Raw genomic sequence first — 10,752 nt, 5'->3', positions numbered from 1 at the left:
GGCTTTCCTCAGTACGTGCCTGACAGGCACGAGTAAAGGAGAGCCGATCTGCGGCTCTCCTGACAGGGGGGGGTGTGCACTGGTTATCAGATCATTGATTACCAGTGCAGACCCTCAGGGGGTGCCACTAGAACCACCAGGGATGCCCACCCATGACCCCAGGGATGCCCACCCATGACCCCAGGGATGCCCACCAATGACCCCAGGGATGCCCACTATGGCCACCAGGGATGGCAATCAGGGCTCAGGGAGCCCACCAGTGCCCTCCCCATCAGTGCTGCTGGCCAGTGCCCTCCCCATCAGTGCTGCCCACCAGTGCCCATCATTGCCATCTATCAGTACCGCCCACCAGTGCCCTTTATTGCCCATCAGTGCCACCTATCAGTGCCCATCAGAGCCACCCATCAGTGCCGCCTAGCAGTGCCCATCAGTGCCGCCTATAATTGCCCACCAGTGCCACCTATCAGTGCCCATTAGTGCCCATCAGTGCCATCTATCAGTGCCCATCAGTGCCACCTATCAGTGCCCATCAATGCCGCCTATCAGTGTCCAGCAGTGCCACCTATCAGTGCCCACCTATTCTGCATATCAGTGCTACCTATCAGTGCCACATATCAGTGCCCATCAGTGCCGCCTATCAGTGCTGCAAATCAGTGCCACCTCATCAGTGCCACCCCATCAGTGCTTCCTCATCAGTGCCTGTCAGTGCGGCCTCATCAGTGCTCATCAGTGCAGGAAAAACATATTTATTTACAAAATTGTATAACATAAACAAACTTTTTTTTTTCAAACTTTTCAGTCTTTTTTTTATTTGTTTAACAAAAAAGAAAAAAACTTGCAGTGATCAAATACCACCAAAAGAAAGCTCTATTTGTGGGGGGGGAAATGACATAATTTGGTGTAGGTACAGTTTTGCATGACTGCGCAATTGTCATTCAAAATGCAACAGCGCTAAAAGCTGAAAATTGGCCTGGGCAGGAAGGGGGTGAAAGTGCCCTGTATTGAAGTGGTTAAAGTACATAAACCATACACATTAGGTTCACATTACAGTTTGTGTCTTAAAAGCTCATCTTCTTTTAGCTGTCAGTTTGTAAAACATTTTGGTGCAACCTACGTACGTGTAATGTACAGTGGTAAATGTCATCTCCATCTAGCAGCTGACATGCACACTACTTACTTTAATGTTATCCCACTAGAGCAGGGGTACTCAAATATAAAATTGAAAGGTCCACTTACCAATTTTCCATTCAGTCCGAGGTCCAAAAAAGTTACCATCTGGCTGCTGGTCCTGGCTTCTGGGGCTGGGCTGCTGGTCTCTGTGGTGCCGAGCTCTGTGGTGCTGGGCTCTGTGGTGCTGGCTGGTGTTGGCTCTGTGGTGCTGGCTGGTGTTGGCTCTGTGGTGTTGGCTCTGTGGTGTTGGCTCTGTGGTGCTGGGCTCCTGTGCGATATCCCGCGGGCTGCGGCTGTCACTGAAAATGGCGCTTCTAATTCCTCCATAGTCCCAGCTCACAGGTGGAGTGCTATCGAATGCACTCCACCTGTGAGAGGAGGAGCTGTACAGAGAAAGCAGGCGGCTGCAGTAGAGAGCAAAGCCGCATTTGATATCACTCCACCTGTGAGCCGGAACTATAAAGGATGTAGTGGCTCCGTTCTCTCACTGCAGCCACCCAGGATCGGCCCTGGGCGGGCATGTGACGTCACTGGTTGCTAGACGCCGGGCGGCCGGTGATCTAGCAACCAGTGATAAAAGGAATAGGCAGCGAATTGCCACGGTCCAGATCTAAGGATGTCGGGGTCCGGACGCAGCCCGGAGTCCGCCTATTGAGGACCTGGGTACTAGAGCATGTGCACAAGAAGCCTGCTCTGGCACTGCTTGTTGCTCCTGTTTTTTAAAACAGAATGCCAGTGCAATTTGGAAGTCCTCTACATCAGGGATATCCTGGTTGATCTCTTGAATTTGTTTGATCAGACCTGGTTCACACTGAATGAGGCTCTGAAATCGAGCTACTTCAAAGTGATTTCAAAGCCATCGGTCAGTACAAATTCATGTGCAGCTTGCCCACATTTGTGCGACTTCCTTTAAAGATGTCTATGCAAGTCACATATGAAAGACACCAAAAATAGTGCAAGAACATTTTTCAAAATCGGAGCAAGTCGAAGTTGCACCGATTTGAATGGTTCCTTGGGCACAAATAGGGTGCAACTTGTCATGCGACTTTAAACTGTCCAATTGCATGACAAGTCGCACCGGTGTGAATTGGGGCAAAATGAACTGTGAAAGTGAAAGAGGCATTTTAAGGAGTTAAACGGTTAATAAAATGGAGCAAGGTCAACTGTGTGGTGCCACCTAGCGATGAAAATAAGGTATCACAGTTGGTGTTTTACAACGCATAATGAAAACTATGCTGAGTAGCAAGATATTAAAAAGTAACAGTACATATTTATAATGCAATTTGCTAAAGTACATTTTTGCAGAAAAAGAGGGCAGAAGTCCAATAAATCGCTTGAAAACACACTTGTGCTGTTCAATTTTCAAGCAGAATAACAGTACTAGGGAGATGCTTACTTACAAATATCTTTAATCATTTTATACCTATATACACTGTGTTGCTTCTTAATAAGCAGATGCATAGAAGTATCATGAATCAAAGAAATAAGGAAACGTTTCTTAAAGGATGTGAACTCAAAAAAGTAAAAATGTTGCTTTATTAAAGGAAACATTTATAAATGGTAATGTTCTCAAGCAGTACCCTACTAAAGTTACCTTGTTAATTAATTCCTACTGAAAAATAGCACTACTGATATGTGAGGGTGCCTATGAACTCCAATTCTGACATCTTCAAGGCTATAATTATGAGATTAAAGTCACTGCTGCCTCAGACTGCTAGTCTGAGATTTGTAGTAACATTTGGTGATGTCACTACTGTGCTGCTCACTGTTTACTTTGCTGCAAGCTCTACCATAAGGGAGCAAAGCCCTGCATCAATCATAATGGCCACCTCCACACAGAAACACATTGTGGAACAAAGCCTATAGTAGTAATAGGGGAAAGATTAGATGCAGAGAGATCACAAGCAATACTAGTAACAAGTCCCTTCAGCACTGTATTGATATCCAGTGACAAGAAACTGTCACTACAAATGTCTCAAAAGTGAAAATCTTGTCTAGAATTCAGGGTTAATTCTTGCAGAGGATATCCCTGCCTCTTGTCCCTACTGATAATATGATAGTTTAACCACTTAAGCCCCGGAAGATTTTACCCCCTTCCTGACCAGGGTCTATTTTGCGATTCGGCATTGCGTGACTTTAACGGACAATTGCGCGGTCATGCGACACTGTACCTAAACAAATTTTACTTCCTTTTTTTCCCACAAACAGGGCTTTCTTTTGGTGGTATTTGATCACCTGTGTGATTTTTTTATCATGCGCTATAAACAAATAAAGAGCGTCAATTTTGCAAAAATAACAATATTTTTCAAATTTTTTTATATGAAATTCCCCCAAAAAAATTAAAAAATCAAAATTTTTTAACATTTTAGGCAAATTTGTTTTCATGCTACCTATGTTTGGTAAAAAAAAGCGTATTTTGATTGGTTTGCGCAAAAGTTATTGCGTTTACTAATTAAGGGAAAGATTTTTGTCATTTTTATTGTTTTTTTTTAACGAGTAACAGCGGCGATCTGCGATTTTTTTGCGGGACTGCGACATTGCGGCGGACAGATCGGACCCTTGACTGACATTTTTGACACTTTTGGGGTTACCAGTGACATTACTACAGTAATCAGTGCTATACATATACACTGTTACTGTAAAAATTACACTGGCAGGGAAAGAGTTAACTTTATTTGAGAGGGAGGGGTTAAGTATGTCCCCAGGGGCGTGATTCTTACTGTGATTGGATGTGGCTACTGGTGTAAGAACAGAGATCAATGGTCCTACATAGTAGAACTGTGTGATCTCCATTCTTACACAGGGGAGAATGACAGGCGGCTGTGTTTTCATTAGCCGCCTGCCTTTCTCCCGCTCTAACGGACGATCGTGAGTGCGGGGGGTTCGTGAGCGAGCGGGAGCTACGTCGCTTTGCCTGTGAGGGGCTGACTGCCGACGTAAATTGTCATTAGATTAACAACGCTCAGCATTTGCCCCATTCCCCACTACTTCACGCTTCTTAAACTAAACTCTCTCAATCAACTTGAACTATTTTTAATCCTTTTTCTTGCTAACATTAGTAAATAAATAGAAAGCTATATTATATTTACTTGTTTAAACCTTTTTTTTACATTTCTTCAGGTGTTTCCTGGTTTCTGACCCAGGCTGTCATGCTCACCCCTAACACGGGTGCTCAGACACTAAAGCTGGCTTCTGTGTTCTTCACCTATCCCATAAGGCAAGCAGGCCTACCACTACTCGGTTGCCCTCGGGTCTTATCCACAATGTTATAAGTGCCTGGCCACCATGCCTGGGCAGGCGCAAACTGAGCAAAACAAACAGGTACTTGCAATTGGCAGACAGGTAGAGTAGTTCAATGACAAACCAGGTACAAGGCAGGCAAGGTTCAGAGTAGTCAGGGTCCAATACATAGTCAAAAGGCATGCAGAGTTCAGAGAATAGTCAATATCTGATCTGAGGTCATAAACAGGGAAATCCAAACAGCAGAGCAGGACGGACAGACAAAGGGGTTGATTTGCTAAAGGAAAATCCACTGTGCACTACAAGTACGCTGCAAGTGCACTTGGAAGTGCAGTCTATGTAGATCTGAGCGGAAGATTTGAAATGAGGGGAAGCGTTGCTGATTTCTATCATCCAATCATGTGCAAGCAAATTTGCTGTTTTTTATTTTGCTTGCATGTCCCCCTCAGATCTACAGTGACTGCACTTCCAAGTGCACTTGCAGTTGACTTGTAAGTGCACAGTGGATTTGCCTTTGGTAAATAAACCCCAAAGAATTTAAGCATGTATTACACATGCTATCACAAGCATGAGACTACAGGCTTGGCTGACTTAAATCAGGTTTGGTCTCCACCCAGAGACTGGCCACATCAATCACCTAGCAGGTGGACAAACAGACAGGGAGAATGCATCATAGTCAAAACCAGGATGCTGGTATGAGATCAGCAGCTGTGATGGGGCAAGAACAGCACACACTCTTGACATAGTCCAAAATGATGTCCCACATGCCAGGAGTTACATAGTTACATAGTTACATAGTAGGTGAGGTTGAATAAAGACAATAGTCCATCCAGTTCAACCTGTGTAGGTGTGCGTGACTGTAATCATCTAACATAGCCCTCAATCTCCTGATCCTTGAGATGTAAGTCTAAGAGTCTTTTGAAAGTCACCATACTACCCGCAGAAACCACCTCTTGTGGTAGACAATTCCACAATCTTGTAGCCCTAACAGTAAAGAACCCCCCACGTTGCCTGAGGTTAAAACGCTTCTCCTCTAATCGCATTGTATGTCCTCGAGTCCTCATGCAATTCCTTCGAATGAACAGCTTTTCTTCTAAGCTGAGATCCCCATTAAGATATTTATAAATTGCTATCATGTCCCCTCTCAGACGTCTTTTCTCCAGGGAAAATAAATTGAGCGATTGCAGCCGCTCTTCATAGGTAAGGTCCTCCAACCCCCTAATCAGTTTAGTTGCCCTTCTCTGGACTTTCTCCAGCTCCAACACATCCCTCCTGAGGACTGGCGACCAGAACTGGACAGAATACTCCAGATGCGGTCGGACCAGAGTTTTATAAAGTGGAAGGATTATAGTCTTATCTCTGGAATACATCCCTTTCTTTATGCATGCTAATATTCTGTTGGCTTTGGAAGCTGCCGCTTGGCATTGCATGCTGTTGCCTAATCTATCATCAACTAAGACTCCCAGATCTTTCTCCATTTTTGATTCCCCCAAGGGTTCCCCTCCTAACGTGTATTGTGTTTTTATGTTTTTGGTCCCCAAGTGCAAAACCTTACACTTCTCCACATTAAACCTCATTTGCCATGTCGTTGAGTCTTCATGAGCATTTTATTTCCTTTCATCTGAGCAGAGGAGGGGCTTTATCAGCTAAGCACACACTCCTGCTTGCATGCCTGGTAGGGTTGCCACCCCATCCCTTTAACCACTTCAGCCCCGGAAGGTTTTACCCCCTTAATCACCAGGCCGTTTTTGCGATTCAGCACTGCGTTACTTTACACGGTCGTGTGATGCTGTACCCAAATACAATTCATGTCCTTTTTTTCCCACAAATAGAGCTTTCTTTTGGTGGTATTTGATCACCTCTGCTGTTTTTAGATTTTGCACTATAAACAAAAAAAAGAGCGACAATTTTGAAAAAAACGCCATATTTTTTACTTTCTGCTATAAAACATTCCCAATAAAAAATTTTTAAAAAATGTTTTTTTTTTATCAGTTTAGGCCAATTTGTATTCTGTTACATATTTTTGGTAAAAAAAATTCCAAAAAGCGTATTTTAATTGGCTTGCGCAAAAGTTTTAGTGTTTACAAACTACTGCATAGATTTTTGGACTTTTTATTTATCTATTTTTTATTAGTAATGGCGGCGATCTGCGATTTTTAGCGGGACTGTGACATTGCGGCGGACAGATCAGACCCCTAACTGACATTTGTGACACTTTTTGGGGACCAGTGATCTTACTACAGCAATAAGTGCTAAATAATATGCACTGTTACTGTATAAATAACACTGGCAGGGAAGGGGTTAATACTGGGGGTGATCAAAGGGGTTAAATGTATGCGCCTGTATGCTTACTGAATGTGTTGGGGGGGGGGGTTCTGTGACAGGCACAGACAGATCGCAGTTTCAGCTAATTTGTCGCTGCCTGTCTGACAGAAGATCCACCTGCTTTGTTTACATAAGCAGGCGGGTCTTCTCTTGGTTTTTCGGACGATCGCGGGAGGGCAGTGGCAATCGCCGCAGCTCCTCCAGCGGTCCGCCTCCCGCTGTGTCTAAACACAGCGGGAGCGCAACTCCAGCAGCGCGCGCGCCGCCAAAACCACATGCACTCCAGTCATGTAGTACTACGTGACTGGATGCAGCTGAGCCACCCTGCCGCAGTAAAAAGGCGGCGGGTGGTCGGCAAGTGGTTAAACCTGAACACATATTAAAGTGGAGGTCCACCCAAAACAGGAAGCTCCGCTAGCCTGCTTCCTCCCCCCTGCGCTGCCACATTTGGCATCTTTTGGGGGGGAGCGGATATCTGTCAAACCAGATACTCACTTCCACTTCCGGGTAACAATGTTGCAATCATTGTGCGACGATCTACGAAATTTCCAGCCCCTTCTACTCCCCCCCCCCCCCCCGCTGCCTTCTGGGAGACACACATGTCCCGGAAGACAACGGGACCATTCATAAAGTGTGACACGACTCACGCATGCGCCGTGAAGATGTTAGCGCCTGCACCCGGAGACGGTGGACGATTCGGCTTGGGGGTGTCGACATCACGGGATCCCTGGACATATAAGTGTCCTTATATTAAAAGTCAGCAGCTACAGTATTTTTAGCTGCTGACTTTTAGTTTTTTTTTTTTTTTTCAGGCTGGAACTCCTCTTTAAATTACACTGGTTCTGTGGCTAATTTAACGCAGATTAGGCACTAAGTGAGTTTAATTACCACCTTATTAAGGCATAGAACCTCTGTAATTAATATGTGCTTGGGTTTAAAGGGATGAGGTGCCAACCCTAATGCCTGAGCTAAGGGCAGATGGATTCTGGGAAGTAAATGCTACATGAATTATCTGCCTTTACTCAGGGTGACTGCAGCTACAAACACTAGGAGGGTGTTTTTCAAGGTGATTGCTCAATAAAATAAAGCATGGAGACATGGACGGTTGGTTGAGTTTGCTTTAGATATTACAAATTAATAAATAGAATTTTCAGTTTGTGGTGCTCAGATACAGTGCCTTTGCGAAAGTATTCAGCCCCCTTAAACTTTGCGACCTTTTGCCACATTTCAGGCTTCAAACATAAAGATATAAAACTGTAATTTTTTGTGAAGAATTAACAACAAGTGGGACACAATGATAAAGTGGAACGAAATTTATTGGATATTTCAAACTTTGTTAACAAATAAAAAACAGGAAAATTGGGCGTGCAAAATTATTCAGCCCCCTTAAGTTAATACTTTGTAGCGCCACCTTTTGCTGCGATTACAGCTGTAAGTCGCTTGGGGTATATCTCTATCAGTTTTGCACATCGAGAGACTGAAATTTTTGCCCATTCCTCCTTGCAAAACAGCTCGAGCTCAGTGAGGTTGGATGGAGAGTGTTTGTGAACAGCAGTTTTCAGTTCTTTCCACAGATTCTCGATTGGATTCAGGTCTGGACTTTGACTTGGCCATTCTAACACCTGGATATGTTTATTTGTGAACCATTCCATTGTAGATTTTGCTTTATGTTTTGGATCATTGTCTTGTTGGAAGACTCAGGTCTTTTGCAGACTCCATCAGGTTTTCTTCCAGAATGGTCCTGTATTTGGCTCCATCCATCTTCCCATCAATTTTAACCATCTTCCCTGTCCCTGCTGAAGAAAAGCAGGCCCAAACCATGATGCTGCCACCACCATGTTTGACAGTGGGGATGGTGTGTTCAGGGTGATGAGCTGTGTTGCTTTTACGCCAAACATAACGTTTTGCATTGTTGCCAAAAAGTTTGATTTTGGTTTCATCTGACCAGAGCACCTTCTTCCACATGTTTGGTGTGTCTCCCAGGTGGCTTGTGGCAAACTTTAAATGACACTTTTTATGGATATTTTTAAGAAATGGCTTTCTTCTTGCCACTCTTCCATAAAGGCCAGATTTGTGCAGTATACGACTGATTGTTGTCCTATGAACAGAGTCTCCCACCTCAGCTGTAGATCTCTGCAGTTCATCCAGAGTGATCATGGGCCTCTTGGCTGCATCTCTGATCAGTCTTCTCCTTGTATGAGCTGAAAGTTTAGCGGGAAGGCCAGGTCTTCGTAGATTTGCAGTGGTCTGATACTCCTTCCATTTCAATATTATTGCTTGCACATTGCTCCTTGGGATGTTTAAAGCTTGGGAAATCTTTTTGTATTCAAATCCAGCTTTAAACTTCTCCACAACAGTATCTCGGACCTGCCTGGTGTGTTCCTTGTTCTTCATGATGCTCTCTGCGCTTGCACAGTGCTCCTTGGGATGTTTAAAGCTTGGGAAATCTTTTTGTATTCAAATCCGGCTTTAAACTTCTCCACAACAGTATCTCGGACCTGCCTGGTGTGTTCCTTGTTCTTCATGATGGTCTCTGCGCTTTAAACGGACCTCTGAGACTATCACAGTGCAGGTGCATTTATACGGAGACTTGATTACACACAGGTGGATTCTATTTATCATCATTAGTCATTTAGTTCAACATTGGATCATTCAGAGATCCTCACTGAACTTCTGGAGAGAGTTTGCTGCACTGAAGGTAAAGGGGCTGAATTATTTTGCACGCCCAATTTTTCAGTTTTTTATTTGTTAACAAAGCTTGAAATATCCAATAAATTTTGTTCCACTTCATGATTGTGTCCCACTTGTTGTTGATTCTTCACAAAAAATTACAGTTTTATATGTTTATGTTTGAAGCCTGAAATGTGGCAAAAGGTCGCAAAGTTCAAGGGGGCCGAATACTTTTGCAAGGCACTGTACAGGTAAGTTCTGCGTAAATGTAAAACTGCATACGCTGCTAGGCTGATGCTCGGGTCAGCAAGTGGCTCAGAGGGGTAGGGCAGGCTGTCTGTACCACTTCCCTGTCATCTAATTAGGTTAGGTTTATTCTCTGATGGCTGGTGTACTGAAAAGGATATCCTGCAAATCGAATGCATACTTCTCAACTGTTCTCAACCATCCCAGATTCCCGGGACAGAAGATTTCAAGTAAGTGCTGGGGACCCGCGGATCTGGGCTGGAGTCCCAGGGTTCCGTAACAATTTCAGCACTGGGCTTCACTCAGTGGTGGTATCCTCAACGGGCTCAATATGTGCTCTCACACATTGAACTGAGCGAGGATTCCCGTGAGCAGAACATGCTGGCAATCTCTGCTTCTCGCCCCCCCCCCCCCCCTCAATCTTCAATATAGTCATTGGTTCACAAAAGGCCACAAATGTGGAGGACACAAAAGGCCAAAGGATCTGCATCAAGAACCAACATCCGAAGTTTTTCCATCTGTCGAAGAGATAAGGAGTCTGCAATGAGATTGGAAACACCTAGAACAAATTTAGCCTTAAGCCAGATATTAAGATCCAAACATTAAAAAACTAGATGAGGAGGAATAGCAATAACTTGCAGAGATTTGGAAACCAAACTATTTATAACAAAAACAACAGCTTTATTATTTGAATGCAAGAGAATTCTCGAAACGAAATTGTGAACCCCACAATTCCAGGGCCACAAGAGCAGGAAATAACTCTAGAAGGACAATATGAGCCGTAAAACCTTTTCTTATGCAAGATGGATGCCATTCACTTGCAGACCAATGTCCTTGCCAGAATGCCCCTTATCCACAAGATCCTGAAGCATCAGTAAACAGATTTAAAGCAGAAGAAACACAAAAGGGGGCTTGCCATAAAAAGCAACAAATATAAGAGGACAATAACCTATGCCAAACTTTTAGGTCTTCACGAATGTCAGAAGTTAGCCTAATAAAATGAAAAGGGGAATAAATTCCAGATATAGCCCAGTATAGGCCTTTAGAGAAAACTTGACCCATAGGCAAAAGCCAATAATCCTAAAAAGGTCTGAATCGTCC

The sequence above is a fragment of the Pelophylax lessonae genome (genome assembly GCF_965119305.1).
Source record: "Pelophylax lessonae genome assembly, chromosome: 10".
Taxonomy (NCBI): Eukaryota; Metazoa; Chordata; class Amphibia; order Anura; family Ranidae; genus Pelophylax; species Pelophylax lessonae.
This window is presented reverse-complemented; position numbering follows the sequence as displayed.